Source organism: Arachis ipaensis, chromosome B02 (assembly GCF_000816755.2).
Source record: "Arachis ipaensis cultivar K30076 chromosome B02, Araip1.1, whole genome shotgun sequence".
In the NCBI taxonomy this organism is placed as follows: domain Eukaryota; kingdom Viridiplantae; phylum Streptophyta; class Magnoliopsida; order Fabales; family Fabaceae; genus Arachis; species Arachis ipaensis.
The window spans coordinates 67,924,579-67,934,040 of record NC_029786.2 but is presented as its reverse complement, the minus strand read 5'-3'; positions in this window follow the sequence as shown (position 1 = coordinate 67,934,040).

The following is a 9,462-nucleotide window of genomic DNA, read 5'->3' as shown; positions in this document are numbered from 1 at the left end:
TGTCGTGTCACTAACATGTGACATTCATACGCTGTGGTATCACTAGCATGTCATAAGTTGCCCACATGAAGGATATAATTGAAACACCTTTAAAATGTTCGAAAGGTTTTTCAAATATTCGAGCACAAATAGAAAATTGAGGAACTTGCTTTCTTGTCTAGTCATGAACCATGTCGAGAGGGCAACCTACAATGATACTTTAGTGCTTAAATTAGTTGAGTGTTTATTTGAGTGTTTTTAATGTAGCTTCTCTTACATCTATTTTCGCTTACTCCTCATTTTAAATGAGTGTTTATTATCGTTACAGAGATAATAACTATAGTAGTTAATGTTCATCATGATTTGGTCATTATTCCTATTCTATAACGTTTTTAGGTTATTCTTTCATAAATAGATATTTTAATACTATGAATCTACATTCCCATAGCTTTAGAGTATATGAGGTTACTGGATTTCTTCATTCTAGCATAGTCTTACTCCATTATGAATTAGCAACATTATACGTTGCGCTAATATCATTCTTAGTCCAAATTGGTTTCTAGGAACATGGGTCTAGTCCAAAACGGTGCCCCAAACTACTCAACATTCCTTTTTTTAAGGCTTTTGGCTCGTTTATTTCGGTCTAAGTGATGCGTTTGCATCTTTAGCACTTTTCTTGTTTTAATTTCTTATATTTTTAGATTTAATTATATTTTTTTATAATTTCATCACTTTTAAGTCTCATTTGCCACTGAGGTATTTTCTAAGTGGTACTCAATGAAATACAATATTGAAAAAGAAAATCAAGTAGCTGATGGGGGAAAAATGTCGGTAAAAATCTAAAAATTTTCACAAAAATATCGCGTTGCAAGTATAGTTCTAAAACGACAATTAAAACTCAATCAATATTTAAATTATTTGTCACTTAAGCAAACCCAATAAAATTAACCGAAGTATTTAAACCTCGGGTCGTCTCTCAAGGAATTGCAGGGAATGTACTTATAATTGGTTTTTGTGATAAGAGACAAGTAACGTAAATAACAAGGAAATAAAATAACAAAGAAAAGTCCTAGCAAGGAATGAGAATTGGAATTCCTATCCTCATTATCATTATCAATTGCGATGATAATTGCCTTTTGCTCTCACTTAGTTAACCTGTAACACCCTACCATATAGAGTCTTATGCTTAAGTCATAAAACGGAGATGGTAAGGTATTACGACCTCTAAAATAAAAGTTAGTATTTGTAATAGTGTGAAAAATGTTTATAACTAGGAGCCTTTGAAGAAAAAGGGGTAAAACAAAATTGAAACTCGAAAAGCATAACACTCCGATCGGTAACATAACAAAACCGACAAATGATATATTAACGTGAAACCATAAACAAAAGAGTGCCAAAGGTACAAATATCAAAACTCAAGACCCGGTTTGCGAAGATAACCGGTCCGAGCATAAAAGTATATATATATTTATATACATAAAGAAAGAAACCCAAGGGAAATCCCAAGGACAAACTATCAAAACCTATTCTCCAAAACAACCTCTAAGAGGAGTCAAACAGTATATAATTATTTAGTGGCTGGAGATGACAAGTATCTAAGTAAAAACATAAAATGAAAATAAAGTCCCGAGAACCAAGTATCTTTACTAATCCAGAAGTCTTCATTTTGCCTCAGCGAGGGGCCTCACGTCCTGCATCTGAAAATCACAAAATCCGCATGGGTGAGAACCGGAGGTTCTCAGTATGGTAACAGTACCCACATATCTAATATGTAATGTCCTGGGAAAGCCGAAGGCAATCCTAGAACTTCCAACAGATAAATCAAAGCTTATAAATAGACTAAACCATAAATGGCAACTGACTAAAGATCTTCAGTCTAACTAACATTCCCCTTTCCAAATCCTACAGACCTCCCAACCACCAGTAGTAATATAATATGGCAAACTCAATTATACCAGACAAGGAGATGTAAAAATAGGAAACAAATACGGCATTTAGACAATTAGCAAGTAATATGCAGTCAATTAGGCAATTCCAAACAATTCACATAATATGCGTATCATGTATGCCTGTCCTAATGGCCGATGAGTCTCATCTGTCGGTTATAAAGCCAACCCGACAAGTCCTAGTAGCTAACCATTAGACTGTCCCTCTGTCGTGCATCCCCAACTCGAGTTATTCAGAACATAAATCATAATTCGTATCCAAGACCCTCACTAGTGTATATTCAAGGGGGAGAGCTCATCCGGAACTTTAATAGTTTTCGGCCACACTTACGACATTGGGTCAGCAGAGTATCGAGTCTCCACCTGGAGCACATGGTAGCTAGCCACTGCTTTCTCCCATGGAAACTCGTATCTCAGATAGTAGAAGTGCAACATTCACATTTCATTCAATACGCATATATGCAATCATACTCAGCCATAATTCAATAATGGCTCAGCCATAATTTGGCAATAACTCAGCCATTCGGCTCATAATTCAATCCATAACCAGCCAATTTATTAACAATTACAGCCCTTCTGCTCATGGCATATAAAGCACTTCCACCACCATCCTCCGTATCTCGTACAATCATCTTTAATCATCATTGATCATTAATTCTCCTCTTTCTTCATCCACAAGTTACCACATTTCCTAGCCCTTCCCATTGCTAGGCATATCATAAAGATTTAAGATATAAAGGGTGAGATCGGAGGCTTAGAAGTCTGACATTTGGCTCTGAAAACTCAAAAATCAACCTTGTGGTGAAAACAGGGTCATGGGTGCGCGTCGCCCATGTGCACACGTGGAAGGCAGCAAAGTTACAGTGATGCGTACGCATCCTCACGCGCACACGTGGATGGGAGAAAAGTAAAGTGACGCCTACGCGTCAGCTACGCATACGCGTGGGTGCGTTTTGTGCCCCACGCACAAAACTAGCACAATTCCCGCACAACTCTCAGGAATTTCGGCTGGGCACTTGAATCAGCACATCGACCCGTACGGGTTGGCCAGGCGCACGCGTGGGTAGTGAACATTTGAAAACGATGCGTGTGCGTCGGCCACGCGTAAGCGTGGGAGCGCGATCTGCCAAAATTTTTACTAAGTTAAAAGGTGTAGAATTCACATTTTCAAACCCCAATTTTCCGACGGGCATAACTTCTCCGTTTCAAAACTTTAATTTATTCCATGCTCCTTCCATTCATGCATGCTTCCTTCACTCCTCTTAGCCATTTTTGCCCTATAACTTCTGAAACCATTTAACAAACGGATCAAGGCATTGAATGGCAATAGCGGAGGATTATAATATATCAATTTTGATGCAAAAGAAGCATATTTTCATCTATGAGGCAAAGTTGGGAAAGGAACACAAAATCATGCAGTTTTATATGAATAAGTGTGGAAGATCATTGATAAAACCCTTAAATTCTATACATGATAAACCCTAAAAACGGGGTTTATCAGCCCTTAGCGCGTTCGCGTGGTTGGGAAAATCGGCGTAAAACCTCGTCTTACCCGAGAGTTATGCTGGATTGGGGCTGGTACTGTGCTCAAGGCACAAATTCACCGATGCGTACATGTCCATGACGCGTGCGCATCTTTTTCCACACATGGCCACCTATGCGTCCGCACACTGTGCGCCTCCACACCCTTTCTTTTCTCTCAATGCACGTGTACGCGTACTGTACGCGTGCGCGACGATTGCGCCGCCAGCTTTCAAATTTCTCTCCTCCCTTCTCCTCTTATTCTCTTTCTTTCTCTTTTGTTTATTCAGTTTGCATACTCGCATTCATGGCATTTTAACTTTGTTGTTTCCTCTACTTTTCTCTCTATATCTCTTGTTTTCATATTGGTGTTAAATTTTCTTACACATCTGCTGCATATTTCCTACATTGTAATGGGTGCTTCTTGACTTGTTTGCTATTTAGTTGACATACCCTGTGCTTTTATTATTTTCTCACTTACATGTTGTAGCTACCATGTAGTTGAGCACCTTACTATTTGGCACTAACCCACCTATGTTTTATTTCTTTTCATATCTTTGCTTGTGGGTTCTTTCCCTTCCTTTTTCTCTTCTTTCAGGATGGCCACCAAGAGAAAAAAGGAAAACTTTTCAACCTGGAGCAATAAACAAGTCTGCAGCACAATCTTTGGAGAAAAAGCATCAGTTGGAGCCACCCGCCCACTGCGCATCTTTACATGCACCGAGGACGGTGCAATCTTTAAGTGTGGGGAGGTCGATACCGATCTCCGTGGGTTAGTTACTCTCTTTTCAACACCAATGTTTAGTTTTCGTTGTTACTAAGTTGTTGCATTACATAGTAGGTTGCATGTGTAGTTAATTGCTTGCATGTATGTACTACTTGGTTGAAGTAATATTTTCTTTTTCAAGAAACTAATTTGAAATAATATAGCATTTCACTAATTTGAATTAAATTTTTGTTAAACTTGTTTGAAAAAATTTAATTTGGAACATGGTTTTAGAGCTCAAACACACAACATGTGAGATTTGAGCTTAATTATATGGTTACATTATTTAACCACAAATATTTTATTTCTGTGTGTTTGCTTCTCTATGACTGCAATCTATATTTTGTTCCACTCTATATGTCCAGTGTTTAGTGTATTTACATGCATACATATGATTGAGGCCATCATTTGTTATTAGCTCACTTATCCCAAATAGCCTACCATTTCATTTACCCTTGTTAGCCACTTTGAGCCTTTTAATCCCCATTTGTTCTTTATATTACCACATCACTAGCCTTAAGCGGAAAAATAAGTAATTACCTGATTTGAATCTTTGGTTAGCTTAAGATAGTATGTTAACTAAGTGTGGGGAATTGTGGAAGACCCGGGTTAATAGGAATGTGTTGTGTTTTTACTTTAATTAAATATTGGGAATTTGGGTGCCTACTCATGTGAGATCAGAAGAACCATATGCATTGAAATGTTATGTTTGGTTTCATGTTTATTATTTTTATATATATAAAAAAAAGATACAATTTATTCTACAGCATAAATAAATAAATAAGGGGACAAAATTACCCCAATGTTAAGTTTAAATGAAAGATCAATGCATATATGGTGAAATTAAAGAACATTTGAATACATGAGTAGGTAAAAAACACAAAAATGAGACTATGGGTAGTTAGGCATGATTTTAGAAGCATAGAAAATGTGTGTGCGTTAGGTGAAGAACTTAGGTTAATCAAGGATTCAATTCTTAGCTCACTTGGCCATACATGTATCCTCACCCTTGCCTAAGTCCCATTACAACCTTGAAAAAGACCTTATGACGTTTGCATGTGTGCACTAAATATCTATTGATTGGTTAGGTGAAGAACAAAATTTTAGAACGCATGAATAGAGGAGACTAAAGTGGATTACCCTATACACTTGAGTGATTAGAGTGCATATACACTTCCAGTGAGGGTTCAATGCTTGACTCTATGTTCCCTGCTTTCATGAGCTATCTCCTTACAAGTTTACTTGTCTTTACTGTGTGATTTGAATTAGTGGAATCTGATTTATATTTGTCTTGGAGAACTTGTTTATTTTCAACCAAGTAGATGGAAACATCTTAGCATATAGTTGCATTCATATATAGGTTGCATTTCATGAGTCTTACTTTCCCCTATTCATTTTTTGAGCCTATTTGATTGGTTGCATCTTATCAACCAATATTTTATTTTTTTTTTTGTGTGTTGTTCTCTCTAAAATTATTATCTTTGTCTTGCTTAATTCTATATTTTCATTATTTGATGTATGCATGCACTTATGTGATTGAGGCCTTGTTTCACAAAGCTTACATACCCATATAGCTTTAACCTTTCATTATCCTTTGCAAACTAATTTTGTGCCTATTTCACCCCTTTTGTTCTCTATTTTAGCACATCACTAACTCTAAGTGGAAAATAATAATGTCCTTAATTTGAATCCTTGGTTAGCTTAGACTAGTAAGAGTGTTCATGATTTAAGTGTGGAAAAAGTGGGTTTGGAAACGTTTGGTTTGGGAATTGAGTATGTTAGACTTTTCTGTGAAAATGTGAAAAAAAAATGTTCAGCGTATATATTCTTGCACTCAATACTTTAATCATATGCGTTGAGAAAAACAAAAGAAAAGAAAAGAAAAATAGAAAAAAATAGAAAAAAGAAAAAAAAAGAGCAAATAAAAAAAGGGGACAAAATGCCCCAAAGTAAATGGTGAAAGCAATGCATATAAGTTGTACTAAAACATGGATGCATGAATATGTGGCAAATCATAGTTAATGGGTAGTTAGGCTTTATATCATGATTACATGGATTGTCCTAAGTTAGGTGAGAAGTTTAGGTTAATTAAGGATTCAGATTTTAGTCCACTTGACCAAATACAGTCCTACCTTGACCCTAACCCCATTACAACCCTCAAAAGACCTCTTGATTTGTGTATTTGTGCATTAAATTTTTGTTGATTGTTAGATGAAGAGAAAGTCTTAGAAAGCAAGCTTAGTAGAGAATTGAGAAAATCGAACCTTAAACACCTGAGCGATTAGAGTGTATACACTTCCGGTGAGGGTTCGATGCTCGATTCTTTGTTCCCAGCTTTCATGAGCTATTTTCTTCTTGCAAGTCTATTTGTACTTCATTTTTATGATTTGAATTAGTGAAATCTAGTTCATATTTGTTCTTGAAAGGTTTATTTACTTTTCACCAAGTTGGTAGAAACATTTTGCAGTTAGCTACATTCATACAGATAGGTTGCATCTCATACTTTCTACCATTCCTCTTCACTCTTATAGCGTCTCTTGAGCTTAGCATAAGGACATGCTAATGTTTAAGTGTGGGGAGATTTGATGCACCACTATTTTGTGGTACATCTTGTGCTTAATTGAGTGGATTTTATCCACTATTCTCACACTTATTCATGTAAATTGCATGTTTTACATTTTCCTTCTTGATTTTGTGCTATGATCGAAAACATGCTTCTTTGGTCTTAATTTGGCTAATTTTAATCATCTCTTATTACCATTTGATGCCGTGATATGTGTGTTGTTAAGTGATTTCAGAGATTACAGGACAGGAATGGCTTAGAAGATGGAAAGGAAGCATGCAAAAGTGGAAGGAATACAAGAAGCTGAAGGAACTGCAAAGCTGTCAGCCCTGACCTCTTCGCACTCAATCGATCATAACTTGAGCTACAGAGGTCCAAATGAGGCGGTTTCAGTTGTGTTGAACGATATACAATTTGTCATAGTTGAGCTGGCATTCAGGGATGCGCACGCGCAAAGCATGCGTACGCGTGGATCGTGCAAAAGCTCAGCAATGCGTACGCATGCATGACACGTACACGCGCATGGGCCACGTGTTGTACATATCAGAAATCGCTGCTGGGCTGTTTTTGGCCCATTTTTTGGGCCAGAAAATACAGATTAAAGGCTGCAGAGTGGAGGAATCAAGGGGAACTTCTCATTCACATAATTTTAGGTTTTAGATGTAGTTTCTAGGGAGGGAGGCTCTCTCCTCTCTCTAGGTTTTAGGATTTAGGATTTTTTTCTTTCAATTTTCCCTTTGGTTCAAGTTCAATGTTCCTTTAATTTAGTTTTTTTCTACCTTTATTTGTTCTAGTATTCTAATTTATCTATTCCCCAATTTAGTTTATGAATTTTCGTGTTAGATTCAATTTCTTATTTAATGCAATTTGAGGTATTTTATATTTATGATTGCTTTCTTCAATTTATGTTATTGATGCTTTCAATTTAATTTAGATTTCTTTCTTTTTGGCTTTGGTTGAGTAATTGGAGACTCTTGAGTTATCAAACTCCCTTGTTGATTGATAATTGTTATGTTTGCTAGTTGATTTGAATTTCACTGACTCTAGTCTTTCCATAGGAATTGACTAGGACCTGAGGAATCAAATTGATTTATCCACTTGACTTACCTTCATAGTTAGAGGTTGACTAAGTGGGAGTAATGAACAATTGATGTCACAATTGATAAGGATAACTAGGATAGGACCTCTAATTCTCATACCTTTCCAAGAGTTTTATTAGCTATTAGTTTTATTCTTGCAATTTACTTTTCTTGTTCAACCTTTACAAAAACCCAAAAAGATACAATCTCATAACCAATAATAACTACACCTCCCTGCAATTCCTTGAGAGACGACCCGAGGTTTAAATACTTCGGTTTATTTTTATTGGGTTTGCTTAAGTGACAACCAAAACTTTTGTACAAAAGAATTCTCTGTTGGTTTAGAAACTATACTAGCAACGAGAACTTATTTGTGAAATTCTTTACTAGCAGAAATCCATTCGTCAGTCGTATATATGGGTCATGCGTACGCATGATGGCCATGTCCTACGTGAAAGCCTTCATGTCTCACGTCTAATCTTCTATGTACCACGTTGAAATGGAGGGTCATGCGTTCGCATGAATGAGCAAATTTTGCCACTTGTGCGTCACATGGGTCATACGTACGCACCGCTTCCGTTTTGGCGTTGTACGCCAATGCTCCCACATTGTGTGTTGGAGTGTCTTATACTCCTGAGAGTTCATAGTTAGTTTGCCATGGCACGTTGCACGTGAAGCTTTCTGTTCAATTCAGGGGCCTTTCTGTTTGTATCCAGAATGCTTTCTATTTGCTCCTCCATTCTTGCTCTTATTGCTCAAAGTGATTCCTTGCCTCTTTTTCTCTTTGATCTTTGCCAATTTTCTTCCAAATTTCCTGAAATCAATGAATGCACACTAACTCAAAGTATTTCTCAATCAACCATGAAAATGTTGTTTAAGTTGCAATAATTCTTAGTTTATTGGATGGAGTTCTAAGTGAAAAATATTAAAGATGTGCATGTATCACGACACCAAACTTAAGCTCTTGCATGTCCTCAAGCAAGCAAAGAATCAGGGCTAAGTCATCAAATTTTCCAACCTTATAATACAAGGGTGAATGGTTGCAATCCAAATGAGTTTGGTTTGCCATTTCACTTATGCACAATTCAACACAATTGGTTATAATCTTTCAAGGCTTCTGTCCAGATTAGATTATAGAATCCTTCCTTGAACCATCACCTTGAAGCAAGTTTATTTACTTTCTTTTCACAGTTTATTTTCATTGGATGCTTTGCACCTTGAGCCTAGCCGTGACTTTAAATATTTTGTCTCAAGTTTTTCTCGACACAGAAACACCATAAGCACATAATTAGGGAGCTCTTCCAATTTACATTGTCCTTTTAACATTCCCCATCATTGGTGCTCAGAGGTTTGGTTTTCTCATTTTGGGAGGGGTGCTTTGCACCTCGAGTCTATCCGTGACTCTAAATGCTTTATTTTCAAGCTTTTTTCTTGATACATAAGCACCACAAGCACTTGACTAGGATGCTCTTTGAGCTTATTTTTCTTTTAATTTCCTTAGTCAGTGGTACTCAGAGCCTTTGGCTTCAATTCCAACCCTTTTTTCTTAGTTATTGTTCCTTATTTTCTTACTTCTTCAAGGCTTTATCAAGTATAAAGATCCCATAA